The sequence below is a fragment of the Buceros rhinoceros genome, unplaced genomic scaffold (genome assembly GCF_000710305.1).
Source record: "Buceros rhinoceros silvestris isolate BGI_N320 unplaced genomic scaffold, ASM71030v1 scaffold2135, whole genome shotgun sequence".
NCBI classification, from domain to species: Eukaryota; Metazoa; Chordata; class Aves; order Bucerotiformes; family Bucerotidae; genus Buceros; species Buceros rhinoceros.
The window spans coordinates 106,498-115,574 of record NW_010411034.1 but is presented as its reverse complement, the minus strand read 5'-3'; positions in this window follow the sequence as shown (position 1 = coordinate 115,574).

Genomic DNA, 9,077 nt, shown 5'->3' with positions numbered 1-9,077 from the left:
AAGAAGTGAAAGCTGTGACATAACCTTAACGGTTGTGCCTGATTCTGTGGTATATTTTGGCACCAGCTGTGTAAATTTCATTAGTGATGCTGGAAAGAGGTATTTCCCGGTGTTGATGTGAAATGAGAAAACATTTTTAACTTACTGTTCTTTTCACAAGAATAGTACCAGGATTAAATTTGGTCGAATGTTTGCTGACATCATTAATAACAGAATTACACTCTGAGGTGGGTGGGATCTACATGCAATGTAAAGTGTCTGCCCATCACTGGCAGTTGTATTTCAGAGGACCAGTTAGCCCAGGTGAAGCTGGGATTAATGATTAAACAAAACAAGCAAACAAAACAGAACAAAGTGAAAGAAAGGAAGAAAGAAAGAAAGAAAGGAAGAAAAAGAAAGAAAGAAAGAAAAAGAAAGAAAGAAAGAAAGTATCTTGGCTCCCTCACATCATCAAATGAAGCTACAGATACAGCGGCAGGATGGTAGGAGATGGTTCCCTGCTTTTTTCCTAAAGTGCAGTCAGAAGGAAAACAAGTCTGTGCTCGTACAAGCCCCTCTTTGGAGACAAAGAGGAGTTGGCACAATCAGGTCAATCTTCTCCTATGCGCTGCTCTAAGAAGGTATTTGGCTTTTTGGCCATTTAAAGATTGTCATAAAAGTTGCTATAATGAGGAACTGCAGGAAAGCAAATCTGTTTTGTGTGATTATTTTCAAGTGTTCTCCCCCTCGCCTAAGAAGGTCTGTATGTCTGGGCTTGTAAGGTACTTTTGAGAACTGCCGTGAAAAAGGCTGGATGCACGTGTGTTTGTGTAGCTTGTCATCTTTTTGGACAGGAGCAGGTACTTAGGATAGTTCGGACTGAGAGACCACATCGTGCAGGCCTTTGATGGGAACTTGATACCAACATGTAGTCTAACAATCCGATGCAAAAGCTTGGCTTTGAACTGGTACATCAGAATACAGCAACGGAAGTACCTGTATTATTCCTTATATGTAGGAATTTGGGTTATAGTAGTATAAATGATTTTTGGCAGAAGGCAGTATTTGGTTAATGTCTGTTAAGTGCTACTCTCTTTAATTGCTGGAAAAACGAAGGAAAATAATTCCACCAAAATTATTTCACTTTCTGCCGAGTGCTCTATGTCATTTGTTGGCAAAGGTAATGGAAGGAAAAATATCAGCAACAAAAAGTGACCATGAAATGGGTTTTTTACATTGACAGCACTGGCTCCAGTTTTCTTTCCCATATTTGGTATTGCCTAAACTGCAGTAAATGAATACGATCCAATTTGTATTTCAAGCTGCTGGCCTTGTCCAGTTTTCAAAAATTAAATGTGCGTATGTAATGTGGGAACTTGGATAGTAATGTCCAAAATTACGTCCCTGCCCCACTGCACCGAACTTAGAGGCATCTTCTTTCATCATGTTCTTATCTTTGATCTTTCATGCTTTACCTAAACATGTGAATCTACAAGGACTCCTTCCACCTGGCCTAGCCCATGCAGCATCGCTCAGCGTCGAGTTAATTTTCATGTCTGCATAAAGACGTACTGCTGTAGGCACGCTCGGAAAGCTTTCCCTCCCTTCCCCTCCCCTCCCCTCTGACTTAGAACAGCGCAGCCTCTGTTTTTTTAGAAGAATAGGAAATGCATGCCTCTGTCTACACGGGAATTTGATCTCTTCTCTAAATAAGTCACCAGCTCTATGGAAACAAGTGGGTTAAAGACCAGCCCCTCTCCATACCCTTGCCTTGGCCAGCCCCGTGCAGCTGATTACTCCCTGTGCTGTTTATTCGTGCTCTCTGGGGAGCCTGGAACTTAAGCCCAGAATAAGGAATCGGGGACAGGCTTCCAACAACCCCCTGGAAAAAACATTTTGAACGCTGACGGTAAATGCAGCCCAGTGCGTACCTCCTCACTGATGTTTGCAGATCTCTGTGCTGATACTACATGCCATTTGCACTTTGTGACTCCAAAAGTACCGTTTTGACATCGTCTGATGTCAGGTTTCTTGTGTCTTTCTCTAAGGTTATGATACAAATCAATCCCTATCAAAGGCACATCACCAGTGGGAGGGTGGCTCAGGCTGGCGGTAGGTCTCGAGAGCTGACATCTGAAAAATGCCAGACAAGAGAAGTCGGGAAACAGAACAAAGCAACACAAGTAACAGCAGCCTGGACTCTGCTTAATTTCAGAAAGAAAAGTTTATCTTCAACCTCAAAATGCCTCTGCAGATGAACCTCAGCTGGAGAAAAAAATCCCCTCGCTACCCTGCCTTGTAATCATCTTGTCTATTATCAGATAGAAGATTCTCTGCCTTTATTAAAAGAACAGCAGGTCGAATAAAATGTCAGCTGCATGTTAGATGGCAATCGGCAAAGGATTAGGCTGTTGGATAAAACCCTGTCAAATAACATTTAAGTATATTTCAAGAGGCCACAGCTATTTTTTTCTCACTGAATCAGCTGCAGCTCAACATGCTTCATAGCTGCTCAGCTGCCGTTTGATCACATCACTCCTGCCATACGAGGTCCAGCTGGGCAGATTTGAGGACCCGTGACGCAGTTTCAGTGCGTTATAAGAAGGTTTACACAGTCCCTTTCTTGTTAGACAACATCAGCAGAAGTTTAGAAAACACGGTGGCTTCTAGGCAAATTGAAATTGTCTACATTAACGTAGAGCCAAAAAAAAGTCTTAAAAAAGACCTGTGAAAAGCAGAACCAGTGATGAGACTCTGTTTAATGCGAGCGCTTCCCTTTTTCACGTAGTAGAGAGATGGAAAGAAGAGAACATGCAGTGTTAGATGTGAAGTGGCGAGGGAAGCCCGTGTAAACCTTGGGAACACAGCAGCAGAGAAAAGGAGACGGAGCCCTGGAGGTGGACACGTACTCAGGGGACATGTACAGGGTGGGGTGTAGGAGGAGGAAAAAAAAAGATCAGCCACAGTAGAGCTCTTACTAGAGTTAAATATTAACTTGTCCAGGGGAAATGAAAGGCAGCAAAATATCACAGGGTTATTGATTGAGTCATAACTTTATCCAAATGCCCTACTGTGGCAAGTACTATGCAAACACCCAGGAAGGCAGACCACCTTCTCTGAAAAATCTATCACAAGTATCACAGGGCAATGCGCGAAAAGGCAAGCGAGACAACAGATTTTGTTTTACTGACAGAATGAGAAAATAATGTGGAATAAAACAGATTGGAACTAGAAAAATGGGGGGAAAAACCAGGGAAACAGGAAAGCTTATGAAAGAATAGAGAGCAGAAAGGGAAAAACAGAAAAACTAGCTGAAGGTAACGATAGTGAAGTGGCAGGAGATGGTGGAAGAAACTCTTTTAATGAAGTTTTGTCGTTTTAAACAGTCCATTCGGTCTGTTAATCTCTGTCCATACTGTCCACATGACTGTGCTGAAATTACTTAAAGTTTTGCTTGTGGAAAACGGCAAGTTTCTGTCAACAGAAGCTGTAGTGACCCTGAACGGGAGACCGCTGTATGTCTAGGAGACAGGGACCCCCACCACAGCTAACGTGAGGTGCTGTCCATGCTGCACGTGCCATCCCAGTCACCGTCCTCTGCTGCAGCTTGTGCAGGGTGCTGCAGGAGGCTGGCTTATGGCTGGTGATAAAGCCTGGTCTGTAACAGTGCAGCGAGAGGTCCTCTGGAGAATGTTTTTCCTTTTATGACAAGTAGGAATGATGAATAGAGTTGCTTTCTTGCTAGGAAATGCTGCTTGAACGACCAGCAGGAGTGACTCGCTTTCCCTGAACTGAATGGGGTCTGCAAGGTGTCTTGCGTGGGGCTCCCAGCTCCTAAAGCGACATGAGGTTACCCTCGCTTTTCTCTTCTCACCGTGTTAGCTCTAGTGAACAGCATTGTGAGCGATACCTTACAGGGTCTGAACACTTTTCTTGTGGGGATGGCAAGCGACCAGCACCTCCTGAGTCAAAACCAGATGCCTAAGTAAATATCACTCCAAGGAGCTAAAACCACCCTCTAATAATAAAATTAAACCACAATAAAGCTAGAACCTTGACACTGTTCTTCCAAGAACAATTGGCATCATCTCCTTCCACTTGCAGGGCAGTACGTATGGATTCAGCATGAATGACATCAGGCTGCACTGGCAGATGTGATAGCAAATGGGGAGAAAACCCTTCCACAGAGACTCCCAGCACTATTTCTCCCTGGAAAGTTAAATTTCTACCTTAACTAAAATGAAACAACTATTTGGGAAAATTTCTCCTTGTGGAAAATTAGTCCAACATGATAATGCCTTTATCCTTCTTTTTCATACAAGTCTTGACTTAAATAGGAAAAATGAATGCAAATATTATCCTGAAACAAGGCCATCTGCACTGACTTTTACTAAATAAAAGAAGTCTGAATAACTCCACACGCAGATCAGGATGCTCATTTCCTTCTGAAAGATGAAAGAAAGGAAGTTAAGCATCACACATCAATCATCTTAATGAGACGTATCTCCTGGCCCTGTGTGCAGTCATATCCTAACTTTTCCTCACAATACATCCTCGTCCTTGTCTAAATCATAGCAGGAAGCCATCTAATATGCACTACATAACGTATTTTCATCCGTCTGTGTAGGCCTAAAAGTTAATCAAGTTTTTAGGTTTTCTACTACCAGATAGCTGAGGCTGCTCTTCGTCCTTTGGGAGCGTACACCTGCTCACTGTAGTGATTTACGATACGCTGTAGTCCAGACTTTTTTGTCATGAGTAGTGCAGTCACTGCAGTTAGTATTAGAATATATTCCAGACACTTCATATGCCCTAAAAGTGGAGATCAAACTACATCGTGTGCTTATACTGCAAGAAAACAATCTTATCCTCTGCATCCTCAGCATCCATGTGATTTCAAGATGTCAGTCCAGGGTTAATGAATTGCAAGAGCACAAATCCAGCATCAACAGTGATCTGAACCAGTGCAAGAGGTCTGGCTCTCAAAATCCCTTTCCACCGCATACAGAGAAGAAAACTTGCCCTGTCTTGTCCTGGCAAAGCAGGACTGAGGGAGAGCCGTGGTGATGGGCATCACTGCGCTAGACTTCCCGCTACTGCCAGCCCTGACAGTTTAGTCCCAGGTGGCTTTGGATGAGGCGCCTGCTCCCTGGAACGATGGTCCATTGGTGGCCACTCAGGGCTGGTGAGCCCTGGAGAAATGCACAGTGGCCTTCGCCCAGGGGGCACCTGGAGCTGTAAGCAAACAGAGGACATCATCTCGTGCATCTTGCAGCTTGACTGAGGCAGGAAGGCACTGGGTGCTCCGCATTTTTTCTGCCTTTGTGCTAAGTGACCCTCAGTGTGACAGTTAAGACCGACTTCCCCTGCCTCCACTCCAAAAAGTGCACGTACATTGTCAGATTCAAAAATCAGAGAATCTGAGATTCTTGAGAATTAGCACAAGTGTTAAAATAATTCTTATTGACCAGAAATGAAAAAGGTTGACAGTAGGGATTGGATACAGCCAGCTACTGCTGGCAAGCTAAACCACCAAACACATATTTTAAATATTTTTTGTATGAAAATGTTACTTCTCTTCAGCGAGGCGGCTGATCTTTAACAAACAGTAGCATTGCCACAGGGACAGCACAATATTATTCTTAGTTCTGTCACCACAGTTAAAGAAATACTAAAACGCGCAGAACATTTCTTTAGAGAAGGTGTTAGCTGACTGTCTTCAACAGCGCCAGATTAGGTGTGTGTCTACCACCACCAGACAACCTGTAAACAGAAGCCTTGTGGCTAATAATAGCCAGCTGCCCCCGTCTCACTACTCTTTCACCACTCAATTTTTCTTGAAACTTCCATTTTATCTTTGACCCAGTCCTCCCAGGAACACGTAGCACCACGGGTGGACATACGCCATTTTTGCAATGTCATCCATTTATAAAAATTAAAGTTTGGTATTTAAAAATATAATAGTACAATATTCTCACTAGATACTTTAAAACAATTAATGCAGATTTACACCTTCATTCAGTGCAGACATTTATGCAACTAATTTTTAAAAGTCATGCATTTTTAGATGAAAACATTTATTTAGACTATCATTACATTTTAAACCGCTAAATAGCGCTGCTGTCTTCATGACAGAGAAATGGAAGCAATGACTGTTAGTGTTTAGTTAGATGATGCATACCTGTGTAAACAGAAACAATTTTTTAAAAGACACTATGTCTTGGTGATAAGGAGAGGTTCCATTACCTGACTGTACAGACACAATTTTTCAAATGTCAGAGTTGGTCACACTATTATTTGATAAGAAAGCCTGGAAAGAATAAAATAACAGGAAGAAGATAAAAACCTCCCCCCGTGGCCCCTTGCGCTGCTTTTTATTTCACATGCAATACCCGATTTCACATACAAGACTTGCAGAAGAGCAGCCCTGCGCCTAAGCTTCTCCCAGTGATGGAGAGACACTTTCCAGGAAGGAGGACCTATGAAGTTGGAAAAGCCTAACTAAAGCCTGACTAAAGCCTAAGAACGACATTTGTAGGTGAATATCCTGTTCACAGAACAAACATTGAACCTTGCATATTAAGGAGGTCCAGCTGCATCAATTCAAATGAAAGTCTCCTTTAGCTCTGTCTCGAGGGATTTACTTGTCTCCCCTGGCTGGACTCAAGCAACACACAGGTATTGAGCAGGTCAGATACTTTTAGGCAGCAACTGAGTAGTAGGTATTATTTTTGAGACCATTTTGGGGCAAGAAACAGATTGTAGTTTGGGGTTCACCCAACAACGAAGTGCCCGAATCCCGCTTTCCATGTAGACATCATTTAGTGGATCTAATTCAAGGCAAAACTGACAGTCCTCTGAAGAAGTTTAATCCCAAACCCACAAGCACGTCAAGTCCTTTTCCTCTTATTTACTTTGAATCAACGAGTGCCATCTATGTCAGTCAAACATGTCTTCCCTTCACATTTCTTCAGTCTTCTGTTTATTAATTAGCCGTGTTCTGAATGCAGGAACAAGCTGTCTGGAACAGACTGGTCTCAGGCTCCATCTCACCCATCACCTCATCAAGGCTGTTGATGCCATCCGAGATGCCTTTTTGACTCCAAGAGTCACAGTGCTTGGCTATAGTGTGGCGCACAAGAGGATTCTATGACAGTTTAGTCTCCTAGATGCTACCTGAGGGATAATTTTAACTCCACTCGCCTCGGCTGGTCTTCAGCTTTGCATCTTCCTGCTGGTCTATGCCAGGAGAGACTGGCAGCCTCAGAGAACACTACATGACTTAATTTAATTTTTCACAGAGCTGTACATTTGCTTATTTCCAGCTCCCTTTCTCTCTCCATCTGGTAATAAACAATGGGAAGTCACGTCAGTGGTTGCAATACCTTTGGGAAAGCTGGTGCCTGTAATTTGTGTCATGTATATTACCCGCTTGTAATTTGTTATAATGACGGATGGCTTGTCCAAAGACCTTCTAGGCTCAACACTGAATCTTGCACTCACAGGAGCAGACTGCACAAAGGACTCACTTCATCATCTATCATCTCCTTTGCAGGTATACTAGGTGATACCAATCCTGTGTATAAATCCTGGGTAAAGAAAGACACCTGGAGATGTATCCCACAGGGAATGACATCAATACATTTATGAGCTCCAGCTGGGTAGAAGTACTTTGTATTCTCCAGAGTTTGTTCCATGCATAGACAGAGATTCGAAGGGGAGGGGAGGGCAGGAAATAACTATGAATATTATGGAACTAAGTCAATTAAAAATTAAAAAAAGATCATGATGTGTTAACTGTTAATTAGTCTGTTAACTAAATCAAATCAGAGATATTTTTTTCTTGCTTTGTTCTTAATTTCTCCGTGACTTTGCATCTGGAATTTCAGTATCAGTAGATCACAAAAATTTCCCTGCAGTATAAAGAGGGTATTGATAAAACAGTGGTCAAAACTAGATTTATATCAAGAAAGGTGTCTTACTTCCTATCTATATCAGTTTTTCCTTGAGGTATCTGACTTTCATTTAGCACTTTCCCAGATTTATCCCGGTTCTGTCCCTCTTGAAATCAATCCCAAGCTAATTTTTAATTTTTTTTTCCTATTGGTGGTTTCATTTTAAATGGAAACTACCTCTGCGGCAAGCCCTGATTTACAACCACACTACTCATTTACCTGTATGCAGAAAAGGACCTGCACAAACAAATTCCTACACTTAACCTCATTACCGAAAGCCAAGATAGATACAGTTGTTTTTCTTGGCCGTTCATTTGGTTGCTGGTTTAGTGCACACCGCATCAGTCACATTTGTTTAAGGCTCATAGCAGAGTAGAGGTCAGAAAAGAAACCAAGAATTTATTTACTTTGGGAAAAAAAAATCATTTAAAAGTTTAAAGTAACTGTTATGAGAGATAAGGGTTTTGGAAAAGAAACAAAACCCGTTCAGTAAGTTTCAGTTTGATACAGGCCATAAGTCACCAGGAAATTCCAGTTCCACAGATGTTGTACCTGTACCAGAAAGGTCACTGTACTTGCTTTAACTTCCCTGGCTGAAAGCCAGGGACGTAGTAGCTTTTTTCTTTATTAACCAACATTTACATTTAGTTTTCCTAACAGCAACGGGGAAATGCTCAGGAAATGTGTATACTTTTTAAACATTTTTTTGATCTAATTTCTTACAGAGCACTGTCTTTCTAGCACGATTTGTTTTCAGTTTAAAATGATTCATGTGTTTCTGTGGATGATGAGTCTGCTTTAACGGTAAACTCAGTCTCGGTGCTGGCCAGCTGTAACAGGTCATGTCACTCCATAGCCAGGCCCTTCAGTCAGTGTTTCTGAATGCTGCAGAATAACAACAGGATACTGGGATTTGGCCAGGTGTTAAACTTCAAACCGCTGTAAGTCCCTTTACTGTCCTGGTCACAAGCTGGCTCTTTTCCTATACACAAAAAGAAAGAAAAACACCCCCCCCCCCCCACCCCACCCCCCCAATGGCCACTCAATAATAGTACAGTAAGATGCCGCTTCAGCAGACAGCCACAAAAACATCAAACGACCCCTGGTGACGCAACCCTGCCCAGCCGTCCAGAAAGCTGCAGC